The 15633-nt window shown below is 35.8% G+C and overlaps 1 protein-coding gene across 7 annotated transcripts in view; it reads right to left on the bottom strand.

Annotated features, from left to right (window-relative positions):
- Positions 1-15633, bottom strand: part of TFEC (transcription factor EC) — a 629038-nt gene that overhangs the window by 50158 nt on the left and 563247 nt on the right. Inside the window, exon 2 of one of the 7 annotated variants that reach the window (XM_073238559.1) lies at positions 8241-8303. The exons of the other annotated variants lie outside the window; for them this stretch is intronic. The gene's annotated coding sequence lies outside the window, so the exon portion shown is untranslated. The remainder of the gene's footprint in view (positions 1-8240; positions 8304-15633) is intronic. 7 annotated transcript variants of the gene reach the window in all.

Raw genomic sequence — 15633 nt, 5'->3', positions numbered from 1 at the left:
ACATCTGATGAAAATTTTTTAAGCACCAGAGTTTAGATCAGTTATAGGAGGCTTCAACTCTACAAATCAGCAAAGATTTTGTTAGAAATCAGTCAAGACTAACGAAATGTTATTGAGTTAAGTAATTGTATTTGCACTTGGGTTTAAAATCTCCTAGTAAGTGGAGGAGCTGTGGAGTAATGTGGGCCAGCCATGCAGTGCTGGCTAGACTGACTCTATTCTTATTTTCAGAGTGCTTTTCAAATTCAGCTTCTAGATACATTAATTCATTCCCCCACTACTTGTCAGTATTCTACAATGCAGTCTTTTGACTTAGTTCTTATATAGATTTCAGATCCCATCTAGTGGGTAACTATAAGGAAATTATATTGTGCAAGGAAGGACATTTTAGAAACAAAAAGGTAGTTAAACCAAAACACCTCTGAAGGACTCTACCAACCCTGTGATTTTCCATCTGTAAGTCTGTCTACTTGCATCGTCTCCTTAAATACTACTATACATCATACAAATACTTTTAAGCATAATTCATATTTATGTAGGCTTATATATGTATTTGATTTTTTTTTAAATATTATCTTTATATAGAGAAACTGTAAAAACCCTCAGCTGATTTTTTCAACATTCTCTCAGCAAACATTTAATGAGAATTTGCTCTTTGTTAAAGCCAATCCTAAGGGAAAGTCATTCCTCTCCAGAAAGCAGGTCTATGACCCATGTGTCACCATCCACCTGGAGCTCACTTATCTAAACTAAGGACACATAACCTGGGAGGAGATGAAACACCTTCTGCATACTGGTCTTTTGAAACTAAAAACTAAAAAGTAATGGCAAACATCACACAAACAATTATCTCAATAGCAAGACTTTTTGTCACCATTAATTTGACTAACCAGACAAATCAATCAGGCAAACACAGGCACCTATCCAATAAGCATGTTTAAACTATCTGCAAGAGCAGAAACAGAAATATATTCAGCAAGAAATAGATTTATTCTCAATGTATTACCTGGTGATAATAAATAAAAACAAATATGCTGTCACTGAACACACACACACACACACACACACATACACACAGAGGCATACACTTACACACAAAACTATCAAAAAGCTACACAGACAATCCCATTCACTGCAACATGACATTCCTTATTTAATTTTGTTAATTTTGTACTCAGCTTGAATTTATAAATGGAGTAAAAGCTTGGACTTCACAAGTGAGTAATAGGTAACTATTAATTATGTCCCTAGTATCAGAGGTATGTAAGAAGAAATCTATTTTGGGGGGCTTATGAATGTACTGCCTCCTAGGTACCTACTCATAAAAGCCACATGACATTTGTTAATGTTCTATAGTAAAAATTAATAACTCATTTCTTCAAATCTTACTTTCTTCACAGCGGTCTTTGGATATGATATACCCATAAATCTCATCTTGACTAAATTTAAAATTATACAGTCGAGCTTGTCTGATTGAGATATAACTACTGAATAAAGTAGGGCCTGGTTCATCAAAAGTTTCACTTAGGTTTCTGAATAACTGTCAGCATATTTCAGCTGAGTATTATATAATCCAAAGCTATTTAAGGGATAATAATGTAAAATGTGATTGTAACATATTCCTTCAGTCCCAATCATTTGAATTTGGATAATTCCAATAGTATGTCTTTTAGGAGAGGCCCACGCTAAAAGACTTTAAAGAGGCATGAATACTATTAAGCAGAGTTTTCTTAATTCAGTATTCTAGCAGTAAAAATGCTTGTACTCCACAAGCACTCATGTTTGCACTAGGCTTCCCTTACAATGCTATCCAGCTCCATCTATACTTATGTTGATTTGCTTGGCTTGCTAGTATCTCAGCAAAATTACCTTACCATACCTTTCAAATAATTAGAACAAATACCAGCAACTGGTTTATTTAGCCTGATCTGTTTTTTTAAGAGTTTGTGTATTTGCAATTTTTAACATCAATTAAGAATTACATGAGAGACTGACCAAGTCATGTAGGCTTTAAAACAACACAGTAGCCATGAACACACACACCTAAGTCAACTGGCAGCATCATCAACAAACAACACAAGCTAATATGAAACATGAAGATAACTTAAGCCATAATACTTAAAAATATATGTGATATTGCATTCAAAGGTTTAGCATTCATTAATTCTACAAACATTTTGAATGCCAACTATATATCAAGTTCTCTGTTACTTTAATAAGTTCTGGGGGTCTAATGATGAAGAAACAGATATAATATAATCCAGTTTTCAAAAAATTCACACTCTATTCATGAGAGATACACAATTAAACATATAACACATATAATGTGATAAATCCTACAAAAGTAAAAGGTATCAGAAAGTCAAGCAGAAAAACCTAGATAAAATGGGAACAAGTCATTCAAATGACAGTCTGGTTCATTCGCTTAGTAGATATGTGTATGCCTATCAAAGACTAACTTTACTGGTTCATTCACTTAGTAGATATGTGTATGCCTATAAATCTTAGTTGGAATGCTAGTACCTTGTATAGTTAACAGTGGCAATCCAAGGGAAACACGGTCTGTGTCCTCATGCAGTTTGTGGACAGGTGAAAGAGACAGCTTTGAATCAAACAATCACATAAATGACTATAATTTGCAAGTGCTACAAGTCACAGGAAGGAGATACACACATTACTACGAGTATGTAGGAGAAGATAATCTAGACAGAAGTTTCAACAGCTTCCCTGAGGAAGGAATGATAAGGCTGGAAGTGAAGGATGAGTAGGAAGCAACTAAATATCAAAAAAGCATTCAGAGAGATGGAACAGAATGTGCAAAAACACTGGTGGGAGGAAGCAAGATAAGAAAAATGCACTGAAAGGAGATGACAGGACTACAGCAGGTGGATGATGGTGTGCATTTGGGCAAAGGAGGCCAGTAAGACCAGTCCATGCAGTCCTTTAACAGGATAGATAAGAAGTGTCTTATCTATCACAAGTCAGGGAACAGTTGTAGTTCAGCCAGATGAATTTAGAGGAATAAAATGAAAGTCCAAGAAAGATAAAAGGGCCAACTGAATTAGGGTCATGTGAAACGGGTCATGTGGAAACAAGTAGTTTCCAGAGTTCAAACATGGATTAAGAAATGACACCTGAATTTCTGGCTAAAGTGACTGAATGGATAGTGATGGCCTTCACAAAGAAAACTGGGGTTTTGTGGGAAACAGAGAATCATAAGTTTGGTTTTGAACACACTGAGTTTGCGAACTTTTTAAGGTATCCAAGAGGGTATGTGAAATAGGCAGCTGGATATATGGGTCTGGAACTCAGAAGTGAAGTATAACTGCGGATAAAATTTATATGACATTTACACTTAGATGATAACTGGTGAGATGAGCACTGGAGGATGTACGGAATTAGATGACAGGACCTAGAACTGAACATTGGACCAATTTTCTAATTACACATAGGACAATCTATTCTGATTTTAAACTCTGTTTTTTCCCTAGGTCCAACTGATTTTTTTCACACTTTTTGCAAAATGCTTATTTGAAGTTTGTGTGTAACACTTCAGGTAAATCTTCCTTAATTAAACGATTAGTTTGCCCCTACTTCCAAAATTACGAATTCAACACTGATATAGATACAGCCTTATTTTCCTAGTCCAACTGCATTACTAATCTCATGCTGCCAATCCTCAGCCTCTTTACAGCAATTCCAAAATCCAAAATGCTCTGAAAATCAGAAGTTTTCTTCTAAGTTTGGTGTAAACCTATTTCCTGGTAAAATCAGACCTGAAATGAAGTAGGACTATTTATAGTTCTTTATCCCAGTTACATCTTCAGATATACTGCTGCAGATACAGTATGGTATTTGATCATGCGATGCTGTCTTGGGTTCTTTCTAGGGGTGTCAAGGAGTAATTGGTATATATACCATATTGCCTTCCAATATCTGAAAAACCGATAATTTTGAAATATAGATAGCATGAGATATTTTGGATAACAGACTTTGTACCTCCTTTTTGTTTATTGATCAAACATAGAAAGGACTTTACTATATGCTTTGCATATATTATCTTATTTAATCTTATAATATCTCAAATGAAAACTCATTTGGGATGACACAATTATTTTTTTAAACTTCAGTACAGTATTTAACTCATTTTATTGTCAGAAATTATAATATATCAAAAATTAAAATCAAATTGAACATATGCCATATCTTGGAGAAAAAGTGAGATGAAGAAATGTCCTTTCCAATTCAACAAACCAAATGAATGAATGAAAGATGTCTTCTTTCTTTAATAAGAATGAATTATCCAGAAGTAACATTATATTTTGATAGTATTAGACATATTAATATTTAGTGCTTATAGATGTATTGAAATAAGTTAATATTACAGTTTATATTGTTTTTAGAAGCTATAATAATTTGTACATTATTTTTGTTTCCTGTAACAAATTAAATTGTACATTGTAATTGTTTCCTGTAAATGTGGAAATATACATCTTAATTATTTAAGCTAGATTCAGTAAAATGTCTTAAATTTCTTTTAGAAAAAAAAAGTTTATCTGACTGCATTAAAGCCTGAACAATATTTATTAAGAAGACTTTTATAAAGCAAAAGACATTTTTCTTCAGAAGTCAACAATCATGTTTAGATGGTGGTTTACACTTCACAGTTTCTTTCAACTTAAAATAAAGCTCTTATGCAATGCTTAAATGCACTATTTTTCATCCTTAGTACAGTGACCTTTCAGTATTTTCATTATGAAGTTGTGAATGTTCTTTCAAGGATGCAGAAAATAAAGAAGAAACAAGACTGACTTCTTCGAGAGGTCATATTTCAAATATCTTTGAAAGTCATCAATGCATTTTAAAAAAATTTTACATGTTCTAAATTAAGTCCACAGCCATAAATAGGAATACCTGAGATAAAAATCCAAACATCCCTATAATACTTGCCATTGCTTGTATCTTTCTGCTACAAACTTATTATACTTTTTGTTTTTATTATATCCTAATGGTTAGACTTGAGATACTATCCATATATTGTCAACTTATGCAGAATTATTCACAGGTCTCTCAATGTTTCATTTATAACAAAGAAATTTTTATATTTTATAAGAATAAAAGGATCATAAAGGTTTATTCCTAAAAAAAAAATTCTAAACAATTAGAATGGCTTTATACTATCTTAGGCTTGAAAACTTTTTATATCCTTTATCTATTTTATGAGTTGATATATGATCATCAATTAATGAAGTCATTTTTATCATAATAAAATGTCATCATTAGAACTGCAGTATTCTAGTCTAACCATTTTCTAAAGAATATGATTGGAGCATTTTAGGTAGTTAAATATTAAAATAATCTAATTGAAAATGAGACTTTGAAATTATTCATTTTGATTGACAAACTGCAGAAAATAGCTTTGTTTCAGAAGTACATTTCTATCACTCTATTTTTGCAGATATTACTAGTTTTCCTGGGAAAAAAGGTAAAATTTATGCTGACTTTATTTTACTTAATTAATAAACAGTATTATATTTGTGGCTTTCAATGTTTAAATGCACTTCATATTATCTACATTAATCAAATTCCTCAAGTAACTGGGCCTTCATGTGGAAAAGGCTTTCAGTTACATAGTGTAGTTAGTTTCACCTTCCCCTTGTCACTAAAGAACAATGCTCCTTTAGATTCAAAGAAACATACTTCTGTCTTAAATATTTTATGGGTAAAGAAAGTACATAGGCATGAAACATTAATTCACTGAGGATATTGATCACAGGACCTCATGGACCAGTTGAAAGTCTCAGAATGCAAAACAATAGTAGCCACAGTCACATTTGAATCAAACATTCCAATGATCTGAGTAAGGACGTTTATCCTCATTTCTTAGGTGAAGAAACTGATGCTCTGACAGGTTATCAGACTTGTTCACAATCACACAGGCAAAAAAGTGAACTCGACTTCTAATCTTTTGATTGCAAGTAGGGAATTTCAACTCCAAGTTATTTATTATCAGCTCACAAAGATAATACAATTTAATCTCAGCCCCCACTATTTTTTAAAAATGTATCCTATATCTGTGTATAAATATGAATCAACTGATTTCATTATCTGGTTACTTTTACTGCTTTTATCAGGATAGTAACATGATCAACTAGTATTTCAGAAACATCCCTCAGGCAATATTATGGAGACTGAATTATTGAAAGACTAGACTGGGCATAGGAGAACAATTAGGAATTTTCAGTACTATTCTAGAAGAGAGGAATAGAGGAATGAAGCTAAAACAATAGTATTTTACATTGGAAAGATAAGTCAAATGTTGCCCATAATATAAAAGGAATTAAACAAAAAATATGTATAGGACTTATGATTGATTTAAACATGAGGTGAAGGAGAGGGAAGATTCATATATGATACTTCAGTTTGAAATGAGAAGTGGTGGAGAAGATGACACTTAATCAAAATATGAACTAAAAGTGCAGTCAAAAGTTTTGAAGGAAAGATGATGATCTCAGTCTTGGACTTCGTGAAATCAGAGTGCCTGTAGGACATCTGAAAGGAGGCCTAGTAAATAGTTGTGTTGGACTTAGATGTGGTGGCCAGCTCAGAAGTTACTCAATCAGGGTTTTAGTTAAAAGCACACAGGGTGAAAAATTAGAATTAAAAAGACAGAATGCCAAGTAAAGAACTTTGAGGAATATCAACCTGGAAGGCAAGGAAAAGCTAAGGAACCTCAAAAAAGCATAAGGAAACAGGACAGTAGTGACATTGCAAAGCCAAAGTAGGATACAGTTTCTGGAAAAAAAGGGGCTAATGAAGGCAAATGCCACAAAGATGAGAGAAGAGAAAAAGCAAGCAAGTGCTGGCAGCCTGGGAAATCACTGGGTCACTGGTGACCCTCGGGGGAACCATCTCAGGGACTTACTAAGTCAGCCTGCAGGGACTAGAGGGACACTGGGAACTGTAAATGAGGAGTCCTCAGGGATCCCCACTTAGTACCTTTCCTCTCTTTCCACGTTCTCCCCAACGAGGTTCTTGTTTCTTTCTTCGGTTTTAAATACTACATACATGCTAATGACTCCAAAATTTGCATTTTGGTCCCACAACTTCCTGTGAGGATAGAACTTGGAATGCAGTGACTTGAGTGAGCTGGAGGTGCCACAACACCTGGCTCTGGACATCTTCTCGTTTTTTCTCTTCTACACAGACAATATAATCTGCCTCACAGTTTTAAATACTGTTTACATACTAACAAAACACAAATTCCAAATGTTCTCTCTTTCTTGGAGGCCCAGCTTTGTATATATTAGATAGGTACATACCTCAAAATTTAAAATTTACATGCCTAAGCACTCATGATTATCTTCCCCCAAACCTGTTTATCCCTAGTCTTCTCCAAATCATTAATGGCATCATTAGTCATCTAATTTCTCAACTCAGAAACTAAGCAGTCTTCCTTTGGTCCTTCCTTTTCCTTACCCCCCGACATAGAATCCTCCCTATCCATTCCAGCTGGCACATTTCAAATAGACCCACCTGTATCACTGCCATACGAGCCCTATTCCAAGCCACCATCCTCCCTTACTGGGAATCCTTTGTTATCGATCTCCCAGCTCTTTCCATTGCTCTCTTCAACCATTCTTCGAATAGTCTACAGAAGGGGCTTTTATATCGTAAAATGGATTATCCTCTCTCCTACCTAAAATCTTTCCTTTGTGACCATTTAATCTAGAATAAAATCCAGTTTCTTGTGACCTCCAACGTCACTCGCACCACTCGCCCCCATGCTCCCTGTGGACCAGCCACTCTGGACTTTTTCTTCCCAGGCACTGCAGTAAGACCGGCACCAACCCCCAAGAGAGCTTCCAGACATGCTGTTCTCCCTGCCAGGAAGGCTTGTTCTTGGGTTTCCAGAGACTGACTTCTCCTTCTCTCCTCTCTTGGTTATATTTCCTGACCATGCTGTGTAAATAGGTCCTTCCCTAATATTTTCCATTTCTGAACCCTTCATAGTGTCAGCATTTTCTAATTAGTCATATGTTTCTTTTTTTTTTGAGAGAGCATCTCTCATATTTATTGGTCAAATGGTTGTTAACAACAATAAAATTCTGTATAGGGGACTCAATGCACAATCATTAATCCACCCCAAGCCTATTTCTCAACAGTTTCCAATCTTCTGAAGCATAACGAACAAGTTCTCACATGGTGAACAAGGTCATACATAGTGAATAAGTTCTTACATGGTGAACAGTACAAGGGCAGTCATCACAGAAACTTTCGGTTTTGATCACGCATCATGAACTCTAAACAATCAAGTCAGATATGATTATTCGTTAGATTTTTATACTTGATTTATATGTGAATCCCACATTTTTCCCTTATTATCATTATTATTATTTTAATAAAATGCTGAAGTGGTAGGTAGATGCAAGATAAAGGTAGAAAACATAATTTAGTGCTGTAAGAGGGCAAATGTAGATGATCAGGTGTGTGCCTATAGACTAAGTCTAATCCAAGCTAGACAAGGGCAACAAAACATCCACAGATGCAGAAGATTTCTCTCAAAACAGGGGGGGTGAGGTTCTAAGCCTCACCTCTGTTGATCCCCAATTTCTCACCTGATGGCCCCCCTGTGACTGTGCCTGTTTTAGGTTGTTCCTCCTTTGAGGAATCTTACCCGTCTCTGGCTAACCAGTCATCTTCTGTTTCTTTTTTAATTAACTATCTTATTGGCTATAGTCTATGCTGCTGTAGAACAAAGAATTGATCTCTTTGATTTATAATCAGACATCCAATGCTGTGCACAGTGCCTGGTATATGATAGATTCTCAATAAATATTTTCAAAATAAGGAAATGAGTGAACGAGGAAAAAACCAAAAGTAGTTATGACTACCACATATTGAATACTTACTATATGACAAGAACTAATCCATGTATTTACATGTGTGTATTCATCTTTTAATCTTTCCAACAATCTTATGGGGTGGGAACTATTACCATTCCCATTTCAATGATGAGAACACTGAGGCAAAATGCAGTTGAGTAATATACCAAAGGGTACACAACCAGTACAGCCAGGATTTCAACCTAGCAGTCTGCTTGCAGAGTTCACACTCAATCTGCTTTAAAGACTTCAGAGTACTTGACCAAAAACAGAAAGAAAAATCTTGGGGACTTCAGTTACTATGGAGAGCTCTAGGGATAATACACGGGAGTGTTTCTCTGTGTATTTATAAGCAGAGAGACTTCATCATGCTCATATGAAAAGGGTAATGTCAGTAAGGAAAGGCAGTATATAAACTAAAAGAGGATGACTAAGCAGGTGACTGAAAAAACAGCCATTCGATGGGACCTAAAGAAAGGGACCTAGCTTTGGCAAAAACATTCTTTTTCTATGAAACAGGAGGTAAAGGAAAGGTTGCACTTTGATAAAGATATTTTTAGATTTCTGGGGAGGGAGTTGAAAATTTCTTCCTCTTGTATTGGATTTTTCTCAGTAAAGTTATAGACAACTGGTGTGGAGTCCAAAGACACTAATGAATATAATAAGACATAGTATGCTGTATTTTTAGAGTATTTTATTATTTACAGAGGTCTTTCTTACCCATTGATCCCTTTTATGATCCCTTATTTGATGCATTTTATTTATGAACTAATGCTCAGAGAAGTTAATCAAATTATTGAAGTAGCAAAGAGTTAAGTGTCAACCTAAGTTTACTTACCTCTCTCTCTCTCTCAGAGCTCTCTTCAAAGTTAGGAAGTATACTAGTAATCAGGATAATAGTAATGTAAATTGCTGGTAAGTTTAGAAAACTGGCTGTGTGTCAGGCATGGAGCTTGGGGCACTACACCTGTCTCAGGTAATCCTCATAGCAAGCCAGAGAGGTGAGCAGTCTTATTCTTTCCACTTGAGGAAGCAGGGATAGAGGAAACGTTAAGGAAGTCAGAGGCAAAGCAAGAACTCAGCTCCTCTCCAGTCTCACTAAAGAGTTTTTGGTCCTCATGAGAAATGGTTATTAAAACAAAGGTTTTTGCCTTTCAAATTAACAAATATTTTTTAATGGTAATACCTAATACTGAGGAAGGAACCATGCAATAGGCACCCACCTGAGTTGCTACCAGGGAGGTAAATTTATTCAATACTATTGCACAGCCAAAAGAAATAATGCTAAATGTATAAAAGATCTGAAGTGCCAAGATAGTCATTGAAACATTATTCATAATGATTCTGTAATGTAGAGAAGATATAAAATTTAAATATATATCCTAATGGTCTCTCTAGAGCATTCTTTAAACTGTGAAATTTGAATTAATTCTCTGTTATTCAGGTCAAAGGGTTTTATTGCTAAAAACAATCATAAAATAGCTCGAAAGCATAAACTTTGAAAGCAGAGCTGAGGTAAGCTTCCTTTCCCTCCATTAATCACAAAATTTAAAAAAATAGAATGATACATCAAGTGACTCTACCATAAGAGAAAATAGAAGCAAGCATCATAAGAAAAGTTTCACTATTTTAAAGTCATTATTAACACTCTAGCCCTAACTTCTCTCTAATCTGACCAATGAATTGATTTAACAAAAGTTACCTGAGATAGCATCAAAGTCCTGAACATTTACAAAACATTTCCATGGGGAAAGTTCAAATTTTAGGAGAGCTAAAGAGCAGTACATGAAAAAGTCATTCAAACAATAACAGGATATTTCAAGTTCTCAAAGTAAATACATAGCAATATTCAACCAACATGAACTAGACCTTATAAACATGTGCTTAGCACAGACAATAACCTCGTTATGTTCTCCCCATAAAGTTGAACACTATAATGTAAGAATAAATCATTCTTTCCATCCTTACGGTGATGTTTTTGGGTTTTTTTTTGTCTTGCCCAAATCTGGGAGCTCATTTCAAAGTAAATTTTTTTAAAGGAACAGAAACATAGATATACATAGGGGCTTGCTTTCAAAAAGTAGCTCAAATAATAATGTCCACCAGATTCTCTAGCCTCTCATCAAAAGTTTTGTGCAGTGTTTTATTTATTTATTTATTTCTCTCATAAATCCTTCTTAGAAAGACTACTATCAGTGGCAAGGTCAACTTTGCCTTACCGTCACTTACTAATGACTGAATTGGTAACCTGATATCTCAGAAGTTATTTGCTGTCATATACCTATCACCAACCCTTCAGAAGAGTAAGAGAATATGATACCCTATTTGGACTTGACCAAGTTAGGATAGAGTTTCAATAATATTAAACTCTATATGTGCATAGGGAAAAATGTGATTGTTTTGTAGCCTATAAATATATTGCTAGCTCTAGCAGGAGGCAAGTCAAATGCTGCCATGTGTCACTTTCAAACTTCTCTTACTGGTCCCAGGAAAATAGGTACTGATTTCAAATAAAGATATTGAAAATAAATTCTGGTATACGGACATCCACGTGTTCCAAAGTTAAATCTCCCAGTTAGACTGTCTCCAGTCAGACCACTTCAACCTGACAGGCAAGCCAGTCAAATAAGCAGGCACAGTGGGCCAAAAATCTGTCAAAATGGTTTGCTTAACTGGTGATTACTTTTTGACTGATTTGTGCAGTCAAGTTAATCAAAACAGTCAAACCATGTTTCCCACGTATGCACAGTCTTAACTCTTCCTGAGTCAGTATGTGTGCCTTATTTATATATTTGAAAGGAGTTTTATTAAGTTACATTGCTTGTGAGAAACAAGTCAAAAAGTTGTACGCAACTATTTGACAATTGGGGCTCTCTTCAGAGCTAGTCCTCAGCTTCTGCACTAGGGAGAGAAGTCTCACTGGCCCTGCCTGAGAGCTACAGAAGGGAGTCAGGGCAAGGGCCAGACAAGAGAAAGCACTGTGGGCACAGAAAGGATCTATGCACTCCTAACATTCATTGGTTAGAGGACTGAGCCATGTGTCCTGACAAGGGAATAAGCTAGTTGTACTTTTTGAGATTAAATTAAAACACTTAGAACCCATTGAATGTTCGGTGACATAGATGTCACTGTTGACAGTGGTTTTCCATTCTTAGTGTGAATAGCCATTTTTGTCAGAAGAAAGATAATCTTGAAGAATCCCCTTAATTAATTTAAAAACGGGGGTGAGGGCAATTTAATTTCTCAACTTGCACAAATGGCAACCTTGAATTGCAGTCTGATGTTTCAAAAGCATTGTTAGAGTAACAGGATTGCTGGTTTTGGAATCAGCCCACCTGGTTCCAACCTGGGTCCTCATTGACAAGCTGTGTGCCTTTGGGCCAGATATTTCCCTCCCGGTGTGTAAAGACCCTTGTCTGTACAATGGGCACATGATACTATTTACCTCGCAGAGGGTAGCATAAGGAAGACTGGTTATCCAAAGGCATCTGACTAGAGGGAGATGGTCCAGCTCAAGTTCACCATAACTGTAAGAGCATCTTGTTCAAATACAGTTATTTTAATAAAATAATAGACTTTTTTTATACCAGTGTCTTATATTTAAGTCTTTCCCCAATTAATAGTTTTTTCATTTAGTATATTTATAATTTCTAATAACAATGCTAATAAGTATATGGCTAAGGTTTCTAGGTTCCTCTGTGCAGCAATGAACTAAGAGATTTACCCTCACTATCTCATTTAATAACCCTGAACCCAGTGAGGTATATCAAGTTTACACATGAAGTCACTGAGCTTCAATCAAATCACATGGCCTGTCTAGGATGAAAGAGCTGGTTTTGACAGACTGGGTTTTGAACCCTAACCATCTTACTTTAAAACCTATGCTCCTAACATTCACAGTTTCTAAGAGTCTGTAATGTAACAACTATCTAATTAATAATAACATTTCTGGCTCTTCCAGCAGAGAAAAGTAGTTGATATTGCAGGTTTGGTATTTCCTAAAGAGAAACATTTACCCTTTAGGCCTCTGAAGGTATTATAAGTTAAGCAGAGGAGCCAGTATGATTGAACACTGACCTATCGTATCTACAGCCCATGTTCTTTCCACTTTCTACCCTGTCACTTTGTGTCCAAAAGAAAGTATCTAGAAATATATATTAAACTCAAATATTCCTAAGGAATTAGAGCTGGACAGGATTTCAAAGACTGGTTGATTCAACAAATACAAAATAGAATGTCTAATAGAAGATGGCAGGAGCATCAATTAATAGCCTGAAAACTAAGCAATTGTAATATCAAAACCATTTAATGCTGTTTTCATGGGTGATTTTTTCTGTCATTGATAGAGGTGGGAATCTCAGATGTTAATGTGCAAAAAACCTAAAGACTCTGAAGAAGCATGAATGAATGATACCTTTGGGAAGAGCCCAGGTTTCCTGCTAAAACTCAACATAGGAGGGTATAATCCAACACACAGGATTTAACATCTCGGGAGACTCGCCCTAGGTCAGCTCATCTCTCTGTGATGCCTTATCCTCTAGATGGAAATAAAAACAGTGAACTCTCTTAAATGTGCCCTATGGTCTGATTAAAGATTGAAAAGGTCTCTAAAAATCCACAGCACTCCCTGGGAAAAATGCTAAATATCATTATAATTATTACACCAAATGCCATAATTTGGTCTCCTCAGATTCTCCTTTTATGTAGATTCCATCACATTCTGACTTTTGACTTTCTGCATCTCCGGCCAAATCTCTGATGACAAAGCAAAGGGAAATGTTGAGGCAATTAGTGGGGAATGGAAGCGATTAATTCCCCTTTTTTAGTGGAGACCTGGCCTCTGTGAACCAGTTTAACCACAGATAATCAATGACCTTTCTTTGACCAAACTGAAGCAAATCTACTTGATATTTGTCACTGGTTATCCATCTGCTGCTTCAACATTAATGAGTCTCTTCACTGTACCCCTTTCTTTTATGAAATAGCTATACATTCTAGTCCCTTGTTACTCTCTGCAACTGCTATTTTTGCAAATCTAATACAGTCAAAGACCTCATTATCCATGTGTAAGCCTAGGAACCATTTTTAGTATAGCTGTGGTTTCTGATTTCCCCAAAACCTTCTCCCTTGAACTGTTTCCCCTTCTCTGTTATAAAGATGGGATCTTGTTCAAAATGAATGAAACAGAGCAACAAAGATAAAGTTTAAATTTAAAAGTGACCAAGAAAAGATTAGATAATATACATAGGTCTAAGCACCATCAGACCTATGTTCAAGTCCTCGGCCCATCACTTAAACTCCGTGGTTACCTCGGGGAAAGCTACCTGTCCTCTGCAAACCATGCTTTCCTCTGGGAACAATGGAGATAACACTTCAAGGGTATTGTCAGGCTCCAAGGAGGTGATAACAAGCAAAGCCGTTAGCCCTTGATAAGAGCCCAATCAATGTCTGCTATTTTAACTGTTGAGAAGAGATTTCCTGCAATTCAGTTAATTTTGATACTCATAAAAACTCTTCTAAGATGACTGCTTCTCAAGCAGCAGTAGTTAACATCCACTGTCACCCTTTTATTCCTCAGTAGAGGACTTAGGCCATTTATTTTATAAATCCTTTCCTTCTCTTAGCATATTTTAGAATATCTTTGCTTGCTATTTTGTTCTTGCTATTTTGTATTTAGATAAGTACATTTTAAGCAACTGGTCAAAAGTTTGGAGTGTGTTTTCACTGGGTGTTACATTTGGGTGTTATACTGGGTATTACATTGGGAGTTACATTTCACTGGGTGGATTCAGTAAGACTGATTGTAAGTGAATTTAGATACTACTTAGTACAACCAGTGTTTTATACTGAAACAAATAGAAATGTGAATGAATTAGCAATTTTCTTTTTAGAAAGCATGGAAAAGTGAAGGTGACCTATGAAAAAATAACAACTAAAGGTTACTTCCCAAATTATGCAGAGTTGTTTCATTATCTACTTTATTTTGCTCTGAAAGCGCTGTCCTAAGTGCAGAATCCTCTGAGGCTATTTTCAGGAGAGGATATTGAGGAAACGAAGAAAAAAGGCCAGATATATGAGAAAATAGCCCATGGTTATGTTTCATGCTCTGAAAATCTGTCAGAAATGTGAGATCAAGAATCCCATAGGGAAGAGAAAGGTCCTCCCCCTTTGGGCTGTGACCTGGATTTGCAATCTTAGAGCTCCCACATCCAATCTAAGTTCGATATCCCAGGAGTAAATTTAGAGCTACTATTTAGGCACAGGAGACCTAAACTTTACCACCACCAGACCCGGCATCTTTCACAGTCAGCCTTTCACTCTCCTCCACAATAGACATTAATTCAACTTAAAATATTCAGCAAACACACACACACACACACACACACACTTACTCAAAGTCACATGGCAAGATAGTAGCAAGCTAAAAATGCTGAATTTCTGACTTCCTATTTCAGCTTGTTCTATCAGCACTAAACCAAGCAACCACAAAGAAATCACAGAATCATTTGCAAATATTTGCTTAGACCACTGGTTGAGGCACTATTGCACGTTCACTTTAGGTGATTATTTCTACAGCAGAAAATGGCACACTCTACCACCTTTGATTTTCTTATGAAGTAGATTCTATGGAATTTTTAGAAAAGCACTGGCCTTCTGTTCTTGCCAGAGATGTAACCACTCTGCGTGTTACCAGAGACACATCCTCATCCTTGCTATCTTACAGCAGATACAGGAGCACTCTGTAAAC

Source organism: Manis javanica, chromosome 6 (assembly GCF_040802235.1).
Source record: "Manis javanica isolate MJ-LG chromosome 6, MJ_LKY, whole genome shotgun sequence".
In the NCBI taxonomy this organism is placed as follows: domain Eukaryota; kingdom Metazoa; phylum Chordata; class Mammalia; order Pholidota; family Manidae; genus Manis; species Manis javanica.
The sequence above is the reverse complement of the archived record's forward strand: the minus strand, read 5'-3'. Positions and strand labels throughout refer to the sequence as shown.